We start from the raw sequence: 13,858 nt of genomic DNA, 5'->3' as shown, positions 1-13,858 counted from the left end.
TAGTTCTGGTATTTTTAAAGTCAATCTCATGTCCTGTGGCTTTGAGGTGTTGGACCAGGGAAGAGGTTGGTTCTTCTTTTTTGATTGAGTTCTTATGTTCTTCAACGCGTGCACTTATTCTTCTGTTAGTTTGTCCAATGTATGTGGTGAGGCAGGCAGTGCAGGGGATTTCATATACTCCTTGGTTTTCTAACTCGATTTTGTCTTTAGGGTTTCTTAGGATGGTGGATATTTTTCTGTTTGTGCAGAATGCTGTTTTAATGTTGTGTTTTTGGAGGATCTTGCTGATTTTGTCTGTAGTGCCTTTTATATATGGGAGGAGGGCTTTGCCGTTCTCTTGTTCTCTGTCTTGGATTTTGGTTGGGGTTTCTTTTTGGATTAGGTGGGTGATCTTCTTTCTTTGAAATCCATTGGCTGTTAGTACGTTGGTGAGAGTGTTTAGTTCGGTTTTTAGGTGTTGTTCATCAGCTAAGCATTTTGTATATATATACACAGTTGTTTTACAACTGTAAAAGTCTGACTCACAGACAAACACAATACAGAAGCCTGATGATGGCAGATGAGATTCTGCCGAAACGTTGCTACAACTTTAAAAGCACAAATATAATGACGTGGGAAAATACCCGAACAAAGCTGAATACCATATACATACATATGTATGTATGTATGTATGTATGTATATATAGGCATTACTTGTATTATAATATCTACTTAGTTGAATACTTACAGCTTTAGCAAATTCATTTTTGCATTTATCAGAAATATAGAAAAGAGAAACATAAATGCAAACATAGCGGCAATTTGAACTCAAGAAACCTTTCTAATACAACTGTAGCTTCATAGCAGTAAACAGGAAAGTAGAAGCTTTCTAAATTTTCTAAAGGTTCATAAACCAGATTCTTAACCTCTATATTCAGAAAATAAATTACAATTGCAGATGCTGTTTATTCCCTGATTTAAGAGAAAGAAAGGAGAGGTGGACACAAGAGCTTGGAGATGGAATTTGTAGGCTAAAATCCCATGAGAAATTCACTGATTTCATGAACTGAAGAAACACATCTGAGGCTCCTAATATAATATCAGTGCCAGCATTTTCCAAATTTTAAAGGAAAAAGGTCAAGAGAAAGTGTAAAATACAGAGAGAATTAGATTTAGGCAGGTGTCTGCAAATGAAACCTAAATGTATACACTTGGTATCTTTAGATACCATATACTTACACTTACATGCACATACATACACATGTACATACATACATACATACATACATACATACATACACACACACACACACACACACATAATGAATATTTGTACATGGTCGTGTCTTACTGCCGTCAACTACACTAATGAATATTTTGAAAAGATAAAGTGATAGAACATGTATGAAAAAATTACATGCATAGGCACTAAGCTTATTTTCATACTTTTTTCAGATAAGAATTAAGGAACATAGCATAAAAAAGAATTCACACTAAAAGAAGATGGACAAAGGCAAAGACATAAAACATTGGCATACTTTTCTTAAATCATGGAATACAGAGAAATCTGAAGACTGATAACCCTCAGAGAACTACAAATCATATCTCTAGCTACCCATTTCAGCCTATTCCTCTACATTGTTAGCAGAGGAAGGATCATTTATGACATTCTGTTGCCCTTAGCAACAAGTCATCCTTAGATATTTTCTTTCATTATAAGTAAAGAGCAATATCAATTTTGCTCTACCAGTATAAAGTATAATTTAAAAGCCATTGAAAATGTAGTGAGATACCAATTTCTTTCACAGGGGTCAATAATTTGAGCACCTAATTTATTTTGTATTTAAAAACTGCAAGAAGTTTGGTCCAAATATTATTCCAATCTTTAGAAAATATAGACTTAATATTCAAGCAAAGCTTACAGCATACTCAATCACGTTTCAAATACACATTTAAGTATTTTACACAAAAGTAGAAGAGCGGCAGTTATATTTTATGACTGTATTCTCAGATTAAGAAACAAGACAATAATTTGAATGAAAGAAGTTACAGCTTTATTAGTATATTTGTGGGAAGGGGAAAGTGAGTAACTTTAATGACTACATCTTGTGCAGTATCTTATTTAAGATGATCATTTAACTTTTGCTTACCTGTATATTTCATATTAATAACACACAGTCTTTAACATAGTTTTCAACTTACCTGTGTGAAAATTAATATTACCTCATCTAATTACTAAAATTTCTTTAGAGCTATAAATCCGTATTCATTATTGGTTGGCCAGTTCAGAGCATATGTATAATATACATTACATAAATATATGAGACCAGGAGGCAACTGTTCAGTGTTGACATAACATTCTAACTGGTCTTTGAGCTTTGGGTTTACAGTATAACTTGTAAAAAAATAAAATGGCATTTTAGGTTGCATCACAGTTTCATTTCTAAATAAAGGAAATAATATTTCCAATGTATTTTATAAGAGGATATTATAAGAGGTTCAGAAACAAGCAATATGGCTGTTTAGGGGACTAGAAATTAAGTCATAATGAGCACTATTAGAGAACTAGAAATGTTTAGGCTGAGAAAACTAAAATGGGGGCAGGATGTGATGATGCTTCTCAAGAAAAAGATTAAGGCTTGTTTTCTGCCATTCTTGAATGCAATGAATATCAGGAAAAATTTCCTAATAATGAAGAAATTTTTACAATAGATCCAGTCTGAACAATTACCTGTTAAGAATGCTTTATTTTAGATTTCTGAATGGAAAAGGGAAGGAGCTGGACATCCTAATATTTCAACAATATGAACCTATGTAGAATTCTTTTTGCACAAGCCATTATGTGCAAATACTGGGGACTTAAACTTGTCACCTAGTGTACTTCACACATTGCCGTTATGAGGATGGAGGGTAAGTCATTTAGGAGAATTAACAGTTTTTCACCCAAGTACAGTGATCCTAATTAGAAATGTCCACTCACCTCACATTTTAAATTACTTTGAATAAAAATCAAAAGGGAAGGAGTTTTTGGACTATATGGTCAACAAATGCAAAATTGTACAAGGTGAGTGTTTTATGTCCATGTAAAAAATGTCTATCCATGACTATTCTTCATAAATACAATTTATCCCATCTTTTGAAAGTAATGATTTATTAGCGTGATATCTCATGATTGTGCTAAAGATTCTGCAAAGTTTCAATCTTAAAACGCCACAATTTTGATTTTCTACAAAAAGCTAATAGTATTTAATTTCCAGGATGTTTTACTGATACATTTCCAAAACTGCAATAAATTCTGATCATTTTGAATTATATTATTTCTTATTCACTTTTATCCATATAAGCAGATAAATTCAAAAATCTTTTTTTCCTTTGTCTAGATTGAGAATGTCAGCCCTAGTCTGTTCCATTACAGAATACATCTAGAGATATTTGATTATTATTTTTTGAAAGACTTTGATATATCTGTGCTATTCCCTGCTTGCTGACATATGTCTACCAGCAAGAGCAAGAAGAAAATTCAGGGATAAGCTCCAATCTTTTCAGTAATTGGTATTCATGCCTGCTAGTTCAGATGGATTATTGTTAGAATGATAGATAGCTACCATGAATGTCAAATTAGCATAACATATAAGCATCATAACATGCTGAAGTTTGTTCATTATGTTTTGAAATACATCCAGAGAATAATGAATCAAGTCAATCTAACATTTATAAGGTGGGATATTTAATAAACACCAACTATACTGATATACTAATTATACACAAATATGATGATAAGAAAAAAAAACCTTGGACCAACTGATCTTTCAGTAACAATGTTGAAATATATGCACTGATTCTCATAGACATAAATTCTTCTTATTCTAAGAATTTTTTTAAAAAATACATAGAAATAAAGAACTATTTCAACACTAAAGTATAAGAGCAGTAGTGTTTAATGAATAATCTTACTCAGGTACCAAAGTCATAGAATAGGAGTGAGGGGAAGAGTTGAATGGAGGTTTATTTACAAGCTCTGTTTCATGTTTTCTCATAATTACATTTATAGTTATGAACTTTGACAATATAATTTAACAGTCAAGACATACAGGCTTTTACAAGAAAGTGTATGCTTTTATATACCTGGGTATGTCCTTACCAGTAATACACAATCTATTAAAAAACAAAATAAGTCAGTGATTTTACTCAGCCAAAGAAATTTTATCTTCAAGGCATGTAAAGTATGTATTTCTTGTAGCTGCAGATTTATTGATCTCTTTAAGACTTGCCTTAAAGTGACTTGTCTTAAAGAGACAAGTTGCACCCAAAATTTCCATAAATGTAATATATCTTATTGCTACATTAGGCTAGTCTAGGCTAGTCTAGGCTAAACTAGTATAAAATAGAATAGAATGCTTTATTTGGCCATGTGTGATTAGATACACAAGGAATTTGACTCTGGTGCATATAAGCAATCAGTCTACATACAAACAACAAAGTACACAATCATGAGATACCATTGGAGAGGGTAGTAGGAAAGATGATAATAATAATAATACAGTCATACTACAGGGGTAAATATCCTTAGACATAAGACAGTATTGTGATATTAATATAAGACAATAAGCAAGGTCTTATTATCAATTATCAGTATATACATTACATCAAAATGTAAACAAATAATAGCATATATTTGATTTGCATTCAGATAAACATTTTTCAGCTAAAACCAATGCTATTCAGTTGGAAGTTCAATATTATTATTTCTATCACTATATGCCCTTCAATTTGTTTGTTTACTCTTTTCTTTATAAAGATATGTCAGGTTACCCCTTCTTGTGTTTATTTATTTGAAGAGTACTATTGAATTTATTGAAAAGCATGATTGAATTTTTATACTGAAGAGTATTATTTGGATTTGTTACTTGAAGAATATATTTGAAGATAAAATGTTTACTGTTATAGATATAAGCTTTATAAACAAAAAACCTTAGTCCCTAATTTTGGTTCTCATTGTAATTAACATAATCATTTTTGAAAAAAATGTTAATCAAATCAATCAAGAAAACAATATTGGAAATATTGTTATATTTTAAAAATTGGCATGATTTCAATTGTTGATTAAATATTGGATATATCTACCAGAATGCCAGAACAAAGAAATTGCAGTAATTATAACTATTTTGAACCATAAAAATACATAAAAAGCAGGGAAAAGATGAAACAGAATTCTTTCTCTTTTTAATACTACCTTTGTTTTATTTGTTTGTACTATCTCTGTAGTGAAAATAAGCTTTCCTATTTATTGTTTACTAGGTTTCTCCCAGTTTTTAATGAAACAAAGAATATAAAAGTAATTTTAACTACAATAAAATAAATAATGAAATTCAATTAATTTCTCTTATTCTCATGCTCAAATGTTGTTGTTTTTTTTATCATTTTTATCCAATAGATATCTTAAAAAGGAATTTTTTCTTGAAATTCTTTAAGCTCAAAATTTATTGTTAATAAAATAGTATGTTGCAATACAATCAAATGCATATTTACCCAGAAAAAGTTTCCATTAATTTATGGCATCTATTCCTCAGTGTTAGAACTGTAAAACTAAATTATCTATTTTACTTAATTTTTGGCATGGACATTTTAATTTTTATGTTTATTACAAATTTCATTATTTATTATGTTTGTTGATTGTTCTTTATTTATTGAATTTTTTTTTGCTGTCCATCTCATCTAACAAGGTGACTTCACATATGCACACTGAGGTTTTAACTTCCAAGTCACCATTATTCATAGGGAAAGTGATGGTGGTGGCATACACACTTGGTAAATAAAAATGTAAGAACTAATTTAATGCTAAAGCTAAACTTCATTATAATTCTATGTCTAAAAATGGGCAGTGATACACATATCTATGAAAATACCATTTAAACACAGAAAAGTTGTCTTCATTGTTAAAATACTTCCTTTGCCCAGGATGCCTGTAAAAATTCTAAGGATTCGATAGACATTCACTATAAGAGTCCACTTCTCAGTTTTTTTAAACTTTCCTCTTGATGCCAGCATGATCCCAAAGCTCTCATGTTATCTTATTAGTTCCTATAAATATTTAAACGAATGTGTACTTTCAGTTTCTTGTCATCACCAAAGCTATCATGTTTGTTTGGATTTCAGTATGAAAACTTTGATACCTGATCAGCAAGCGGGAAGATACTGTGAAATGGAGGTTGGTTTCATCTTGATAGTACACTTTCATTTTACTATAATATATTTGCATTCCAATTGTTTAATTTTGGACCCAATATAGTTGGCTCATTAAGCCAGATCTTGATTTAATACAAATATTTTATACTTATATAGGTTAGCAGTCTATATGAAAAATGGAGTTAATTCACACAGTATTAAGGCTGATAAGTCAATGACTAAAATATATTTAAATGTAATAAAATTATGAGATTTCAGGGAGGAGAAAGCTGCTTGGTTCAGTTATTTTGGCTGCAACATTTTATTAACAGACTAACTAAAAGTTTAATGATAAAGGCTTATGTATTCTTGAAATCTGACATAATAATGATGAAATTATTCACTGCTAGTAAATTTAGAGAATGGTCTTCACCTGAATTTTCAGAAGTCTAAGGAAGAGTAGGAATTATGAACTGATGCAATTCTGCATATTTCTACTTATTATATTTATTAGTTTCTTATTACTGAAGCAAATTTATCAAGTAAAGTAGCATAGGTCCCTAATTGCCCTCCAAAATGACAGGTCTCACAGAAGAGAACAAAGGACTAAATGATGATAGACTAGCAGCTCAGTTTGAGAGTCCAATAAATTTAAGTTTCTCTTTTCTAATCTCATTAGTTTCCATCTTATCATTCTACATCTCTTGGGAAGAATCTTATGTTTTCATGAAGGTCAGTGATTTTATTTAATTTTTAAAAGGTTACTCTAATTTTGATTAATAACAATAAAAAAGAATAGAAAAAAGAAGCTGCACAGTACAACCTTTGGAATGATAGTGCCTTCAAAGGCATCAAAGCAACCATTTATCAACTATTTTTCACTCAAGAATGAACAATCCATAAATAAAACTAATAATACAATGAGTCTTCTTTTCATGTTGAAGTGGTATATTTTGGGATGAGATTTAGAGAAGCAGTCTGAGAAATAATCTGGTATTTTCTACCCTATACTCTTTAGGAGGAATCAGACAATCAGAAAAAATGAATTAAGAATGCTGCTATCCTTCTAGCAATCCCAACTTTTGCAAATGAAGGATAAAATGATAATTTTAGAAATGAGAATGAGTTCCTTGGATTTTATATCAAGACAATGTTTAACAAACCAGGCAATTCCCAATTTCAGATGATTAATAACAATAAATAAAGATGTAGATTTCTTTAAAAAAGGAGTTTTAGATATTTACACTAAATCATCTAGACAAATTAATGGCATTTATAGAAGCACAAAATATTGATGTTAAGGGGAAGATACTGCATCTGCTGGGGAAAGCACTTAAATTCCAATTCAAACTCAAATCTCTACAGGAGGGAGAATGCAGAAAAGAGAGGATTTTTATTATTGTGCAGTAGAAAAAGAGAAGGGAAAATCAAAAACAATTGGATCCTTGAAACAAGCAGGTCTTTTATAGATTATTCTTAATAGACTTAATAGATGCCCTTGGGATGCTAAAAGAGCCATTATTCTATCTAAAGACAACTTCTTCAATGTAATTCCACCTGATGGTATCTACTGGTATCTCAGTATCTACCTCATGAAACAGGATTTACTGCCATTCAAACACACCAGAATTCTGGATATGCTACTCAAAATGAAACCACTTGGGGATATATCTTTCCGCAAATAGCAACATTATATAATTGCAAAATAGTCTCACTTTTTAACTTACTTCCTGAAGCTGAAATGGAATTAAATATTAGTCACAGATAACCTTGAGGACATAGTGTCAGTGTTGCCTTTAATAAAGGACAGTTTAAATAAACACTCAGAGGTAACCACAGAGAGAAATATTACCTATGAAGCTTGGTGAGCAACACTGGTTGACTGTTTTGGAGTATTGCCAAAGTGTTCATAGGATGAACTATTAAAAAAAATTATGTTGGTGACACTTAGCTGAACTTTTGATTGACCTAGAGGTAACAACTTCAAAGGGATATTGAAACAGTCATAGCAAACTAAGTATGTAGAAATGACTTTGGAAGACAGGTCAAGAGACCAAGGAAACAGATAAAGGTAGCTTATCCTAAAGCAGAAATGTGAATGGGGCAAGAATATCAGAGAAGACATCCCCCCCTCCCCCCCCCCCCCACACACATATACTCTATGTTCACAGGCAGCACATTTCATATTGATAAATAGGGAGGAAGAATATGATAATGTGAAGTGCTAGACTCTAGGCCCAAAAGGGATTGAATATTTTATCACTGTAAATGCTACCCAGAGTCAGACAAATCACAAGAGACAGCAATAAATGTTCATCACGTTCATGACCAATACTCTGACAAGTTCTGTCCTGGCCTTGAAGAAGTTTGGCACTGCCGAAGAAGGACATTCTTCTATGACAGGGCTGTCAAACTCATGGACTGTGGCCTGGATGCATCATGCACTGATCATGCACATGCCTGGTTTAGCAAAGAATAAAATAGAATAGGATTCTTTGTTGGCCAAGTCTGATTGGACACACAAGAAATTTGTCTTGGTACAAATACTCTCTGTATACATAAAAGAAAAGATACATTCATCAAGAGTCTAGAACCATAGGTACAGCACTTAAAGATAGTCATAGGGTACAATAAGCAATCAAATCATACTAGGAAACAGTCAATATAAATCGTAAGGATACAAGTGACAAAGTTACAGTCATACAGTCACAAGTGGGAGGGGATGGGTGATAAAGAGTGATGAGAAGATTAACAGTAATAGTAGTGCAGACTTTGTAAATAGTTGGACAGTGTTGAGGGAATTATTTGTTTAGCAGAGTGATGGCTTTCAAGAAAAAACTGTTCTTGTGTCTAGTTGTTCTGGTGTGCAGTGCTCTATAGCGTTGTTTTGAAGGAAGAAGTTGAAACAGTTTATGTCCATGTTGTGAGGGGTCTGTAAATATTTTCACAGCCCTCTTTTTGACTCAGATACAGATCCTTGATTGAAGGCAGGTTGGTAGTAATTGTTTTTTCTGCAGTCCTAATTATCTTCTGAAGTCTGTGTCTGTCCTGTTGGGTTGCAGAACCAAACCAAACAGTTATAGAGGTGCAGATAATAGACTCAATAATTCCTCTGTAGAACTGTATCAGCAGCTCCTTGGGCAGTTTGAGCTTTCTGAGTTGGCACAGAAAGAACATTCCTTGATGTGCTTTTTTGATGATGTTTTTGATGTTAGGTGTTTTTCCCAAAAGGGGGAAAAGTCACGATATGTCATGTGATGCTGCTGTGACGATGCTGCTGTGACACCACTGTTCTTTGGGGTCAAGAGCACTTGAGAATTTCAAGAGACCAAGTAGGGAGCAGGGAAAATGACACAGCTCCTTCACATCAGACATACAAAAAGGAGGGATACCAGCTTTTCAATCAAGGGGCATCACTCACCAGTAGAAATTTATCTACAAATAGGTTGGCATGCTGTTATGTGGGAGAAGAGAAATAAGACAAGTTCACACTTTCTAAATCATTGAATAAGAGAGGCACTATTGGAGATCTGGAATAGAATCAGGAAAAAACATTACATTAAAATACCAGGCTGGCTTTCCACTATGGAAGCTATGATCTATCTAAATACTTTAAGTAAAAAAAATAGATATAATCAATTATTAGATGATCAAGGGATCCTGAAGAGAAATCAAAAATTGAAACAGGAAGGGATAGTGATAGATTGGTGACCCTACTTACAAATGCAAACAAAATATAAAAAGGATGTAGAAGAATTCAGTATAGATAGAACAACAATTAGATAGAAATATTATTAGGATCAGAAGAAAAAATTATAACCAAAATGTATAATTTTCTTTTAAAATTTGACAGAGAAGAGGAGGTGGTGAAACAACCATGATAACCTGGATGAAAAGTATACAATTAGAAGATTAGGAAAGATTATGGACCAAAAAATTATAAATTGACATTAGCAGCCTCATATAAAGGAAATTTATACAAAATGATCTATCGTTGGCATCTAGCACCAGCAAGATTGGCTAAAATTTATCCAAATTTAAAACCAGAATGTTGAAAATATAAAAAGAAACTAGGTATATTCTTTCACATGTGATGGACCTGCCCCAAAGCAAAGGAATTCTGGAATAAGATAAAGATCTGGTTACAGGAAATAATAAGTTAGTACTCAAAAGATAGTACCCAAACCTGAAATGTTTCTACTAGGGATAACTAAAGATGAATATCAAAATGATACATATACTAACAGCGGCTAGGATATCATACGCTCAAAACTGGAAATTAGATAGTACCTCCACAGATGACATGATTATTAAAAAAGTAATAGATTGTGCAAAAATGAACAAATTCACAATGGAATTGCAGGAGAGGGAAGAAAATGAATATATATATATATATATATATCCTGCTGGGAGTTTTGACTCTGATGACTCTGAAGATGGAAGGTTGGAGCCTGCTGTGAATGTGGAGTTTGAATTATCAGAGGACACAGATGTGAGCCAGGAGGATGAGAGATTGTCGCAGAGACAATCCTCCCCAGAACCTTTGACTTCGCTCATGCCAGCAACTGATCCACAAAACGAGACAGAAGTTTCTAGCGAGGAAACTGACAGATCTTGGCTTGACGCTAGAACTAGGAGACGATTGAAACGTCAGAAAACATATATATATATATGTATGTATGTATGTATGTATGTATGTATGTATGTATGTATGTATGGCATTCAGCTTTGTTCGGGTATTTTCCCACGTCATTGTAGTTGTGCTTTTAAAGTTGTAGCAACGTTTCGGCAGAATCTCATCTGCCATCATCAGGCTTCTGTATAGTGTTCATCTGTGAGTCAGACTTTTACAGTGGTTTCAGATTTAAATTTGGGGCAGCCTATTGCTGTGCCAGAATGGTTTTTTCTTCATCCTGATTGGTTGGGAGTCTTGGTCTGTGTTTATTGGTCTTGGAGTTTGCTGTGTTCTGCTTAATTGGTGTTTCTAATATCTTCTGTCTGTTTTTTGGCTCTTTTTGTATCTTGATTGGCTGGCAACATTGTGTTACTTTATTGGAGGCCTTTAGTGCAGCTTGGCTCTGGGTAAATGGACGGCTATCATTAGTTAGGAAGCTAGATTTCATCTGGGTGCCTGGTTGGGGTGTGTTTGAGCTGGAGGTATCAGGGGGGATCTGTTTGTGCCCAGGTGTTTGCCTGGCTTGTGGTGTGGAGACTTTTTTGTTTGTGAGTGCAGGCTTCCAAATGATTGACAGTCTGGTGGAATCATCTCTTCTATTCATGCTTTCTGGTCTTTTTTCAATCTCTATGGCTTCTCTGATGATTCTGTGGCTGGGGTTTTCTATAGTGGCTAGGGTTTTGGTGCCATTGAAGCTGATGCTATGACCTGTGGCTTCCATGTGTTGGACTAGTGAGGAAGTGTGTTCCAGCTTTTTGACTGCATTTTTGTGTTCATCCAGGCGGGTACTTATTCTTCTATTGGTCTGTCCAATGTATGTGGCCGGGCATGATGCACAGGATCTGGAAAATGGTATTCTGGTGACCAGCCTCCTAATATTATTACAATCAAATCTCATAGACTTTGGAAAGGTCACATTAGAAAATTCAAAGTGCAGTGATAGTTAATTGACAATGAATGCTCCAAGAAATGTTATTCCTTGAAAAATACTAGTAAATGTTCAGGAAAACTAGGTTAAGAAGGATTTATGTTATCATATTTAAAATTTTATTTCCCTAGAGAAAACATGGTTGAGAGAAGAATTAAAGCATGACAGATATTACATAATTTTGTTAGATGCAGTTGTGTCTCCTGTGGGAAGAAAACCAAGCAGAGATTTGGTTGTATGTATTAATTTCCACCAACTGAAACTATTGCATTAAGCTTTATACACTCATGAAAATGGCAGTATCATTAGGTTTAAACTCCTTTTTGTTGATAAAAGTGTATGTTTCCTTTTCAAAGACATAGTCTCATTGCAAATAAATACAGCTGTTTAGAAAGTTACATGTTGAACCTGATAGCATTTTATTCATGAGCATAGAACATTTTCAATTTAAGACTAGGCTCCAATCACTGGGTCATTCATTTAAAACACCACAATTATCCTCCAGAAGTTTTCACACTATAATTATTGGAATTGTGCCAATATAGGGATAAAAAAAACCTACAACTGTACATTTTTTTGCCTGTAAGAAAGTATTAACAAATTAGCTTCTGCAGGAGACAGACTAGGGAAAATTAATCCAGCTGACTAACCCTTCTTCAAAGTTTTTAAAATTATTTTTTAAAAAGATATTAAAGGCTGGTTGGCCTCAGATAGTAACCATCTAATTCTGATTTTTATTTATTTATTTTTATTTATTTATTTGATTTGCCAATTGTTTACAAGATAATAAGTATAAGTGTATACATAGTTGTGAATACATGAAATGAGTACATATAAGAAAAATAAAAGAATAAGAGAAACAATAGGACAGGGATGGTAGGCACGTTGGTGCGCTTATGCACGGCCCCTACAGACCTCTTAGGAAAGGGGTGAGGTCAATAGTAGACAGTCTAAGGTTAAAGTTTTTGGGGTTTGGGGAAGAGACTACAGAGTCGGGTAGAGTATTCCAGACATTGACCACTCTATTACTGAAGTCGTATTTCCTGCAATCAAGTTTGGTGCGGTTTACTTTGAGTTTGTATCTATTGTGTGCTCTTGTGTTGTTATGGTTGAAGCTGAAGTATTCATTGACAGGTAGGACATTGCAATGTATGATTTTATATACCATGCTTAAGTCAGACCCGAAGACGGCGTAATTCAAGGTTTTCTAGTTCTAGAATTTCAAGTCTGGTGGCATAAGGTATTCTACAACGAGTAGAAGAGTGGAGAACTCTTCTTGTGAAATATTTCTGGACTTTCTCAATTGTGCTAATATCAGATACGTAATGAGGGTTCCAGACTGATGAACTGTATTCGAGTATTGGTCTAGCAAATGTTTTGTATGCTCTGGTTAGTAGTGTGATATTACCAGAGAAAAAGCTACGTAGGATTAGGTTAACAACTCTTAATGCCTTTTTGGCTATGTAGTTGCAGTGGGCTCTAGCACTTAGATCATTAGAGGTGAGTATTCCAAGGTCCTTTACAGAGCTTGGGTCATCAACAAGATCTTGACTGTTCAGCTTGTATTTTATTTTCTGATTTTTTTTGCCAATATGTAAGACAGAGCATTTATTTGTTGAGATTTGAAGTTGCCATTTGTTTGACCATTCAGATACATAGTCAAGATCTTTTTGTAGGGTAGCAGTATTGTCTGTGGTATTGAACAGCTTTACATCATCAGCGAAGAGAATGCAATTGCTCTTAATATGATCACAGAGGTCGTTTATGTAGAGTATGAAGAGAGTTGGTCCTAGAACACTGCCCTGGGGGACACCACTATTGACAGGTACTGGATTTGATAGGACGCTCCCGATTTTGACCATTTGTTGTCTGTTTGACAGGAATGCTTCTATCCAGTTATTCAGTTGTCCAGAGATACCATAGGATTTTATTTTTAGGAGTAGTTTGTCGTGTAACACTGAATCAAAGGCTTTACAGAAGTCTATGTAGATTGCGTCTATTGCTTTGCCCTGGTCGAGTTGTGTCGTCCATATGTTTTTGCAGTGTAAGAGTTGCAGATTACAGGATAGTTTTTTCTGAAACCAAATTGTTTATTGGAGAGTAGGTTGTTT

General features: G+C 33.6%; 1 long non-coding RNA gene across 1 annotated transcript in view; it reads left to right on the top strand.

Annotated features, from left to right (window-relative positions):
* Nucleotides 1-6,115: 6,115 nt before the first annotated feature.
* The window catches only part of LOC148130694 (uncharacterized), a 151,162-nt gene continuing 143,419 nt past the window's right edge, over nucleotides 6,116-13,858 (top strand). The window contains exon 1 of the long non-coding RNA XR_015749227.1: nucleotides 6,116-6,187. This is a non-coding gene — a long non-coding RNA (uncharacterized LOC148130694). The remainder of the gene's footprint in view (nucleotides 6,188-13,858) is intronic.

Source organism: Notechis scutatus, chromosome 4 (genome assembly GCF_049901735.1).
Source record: "Notechis scutatus isolate UNSWTSFEM ecotype Mainland chromosome 4, rNotScu1.2, whole genome shotgun sequence".
Taxonomy (NCBI): domain Eukaryota; kingdom Metazoa; phylum Chordata; class Lepidosauria; order Squamata; family Elapidae; genus Notechis; species Notechis scutatus.
Note: the sequence above shows the minus strand (reverse complement) of the source record. Positions and strands in the feature narration are given on the sequence as shown.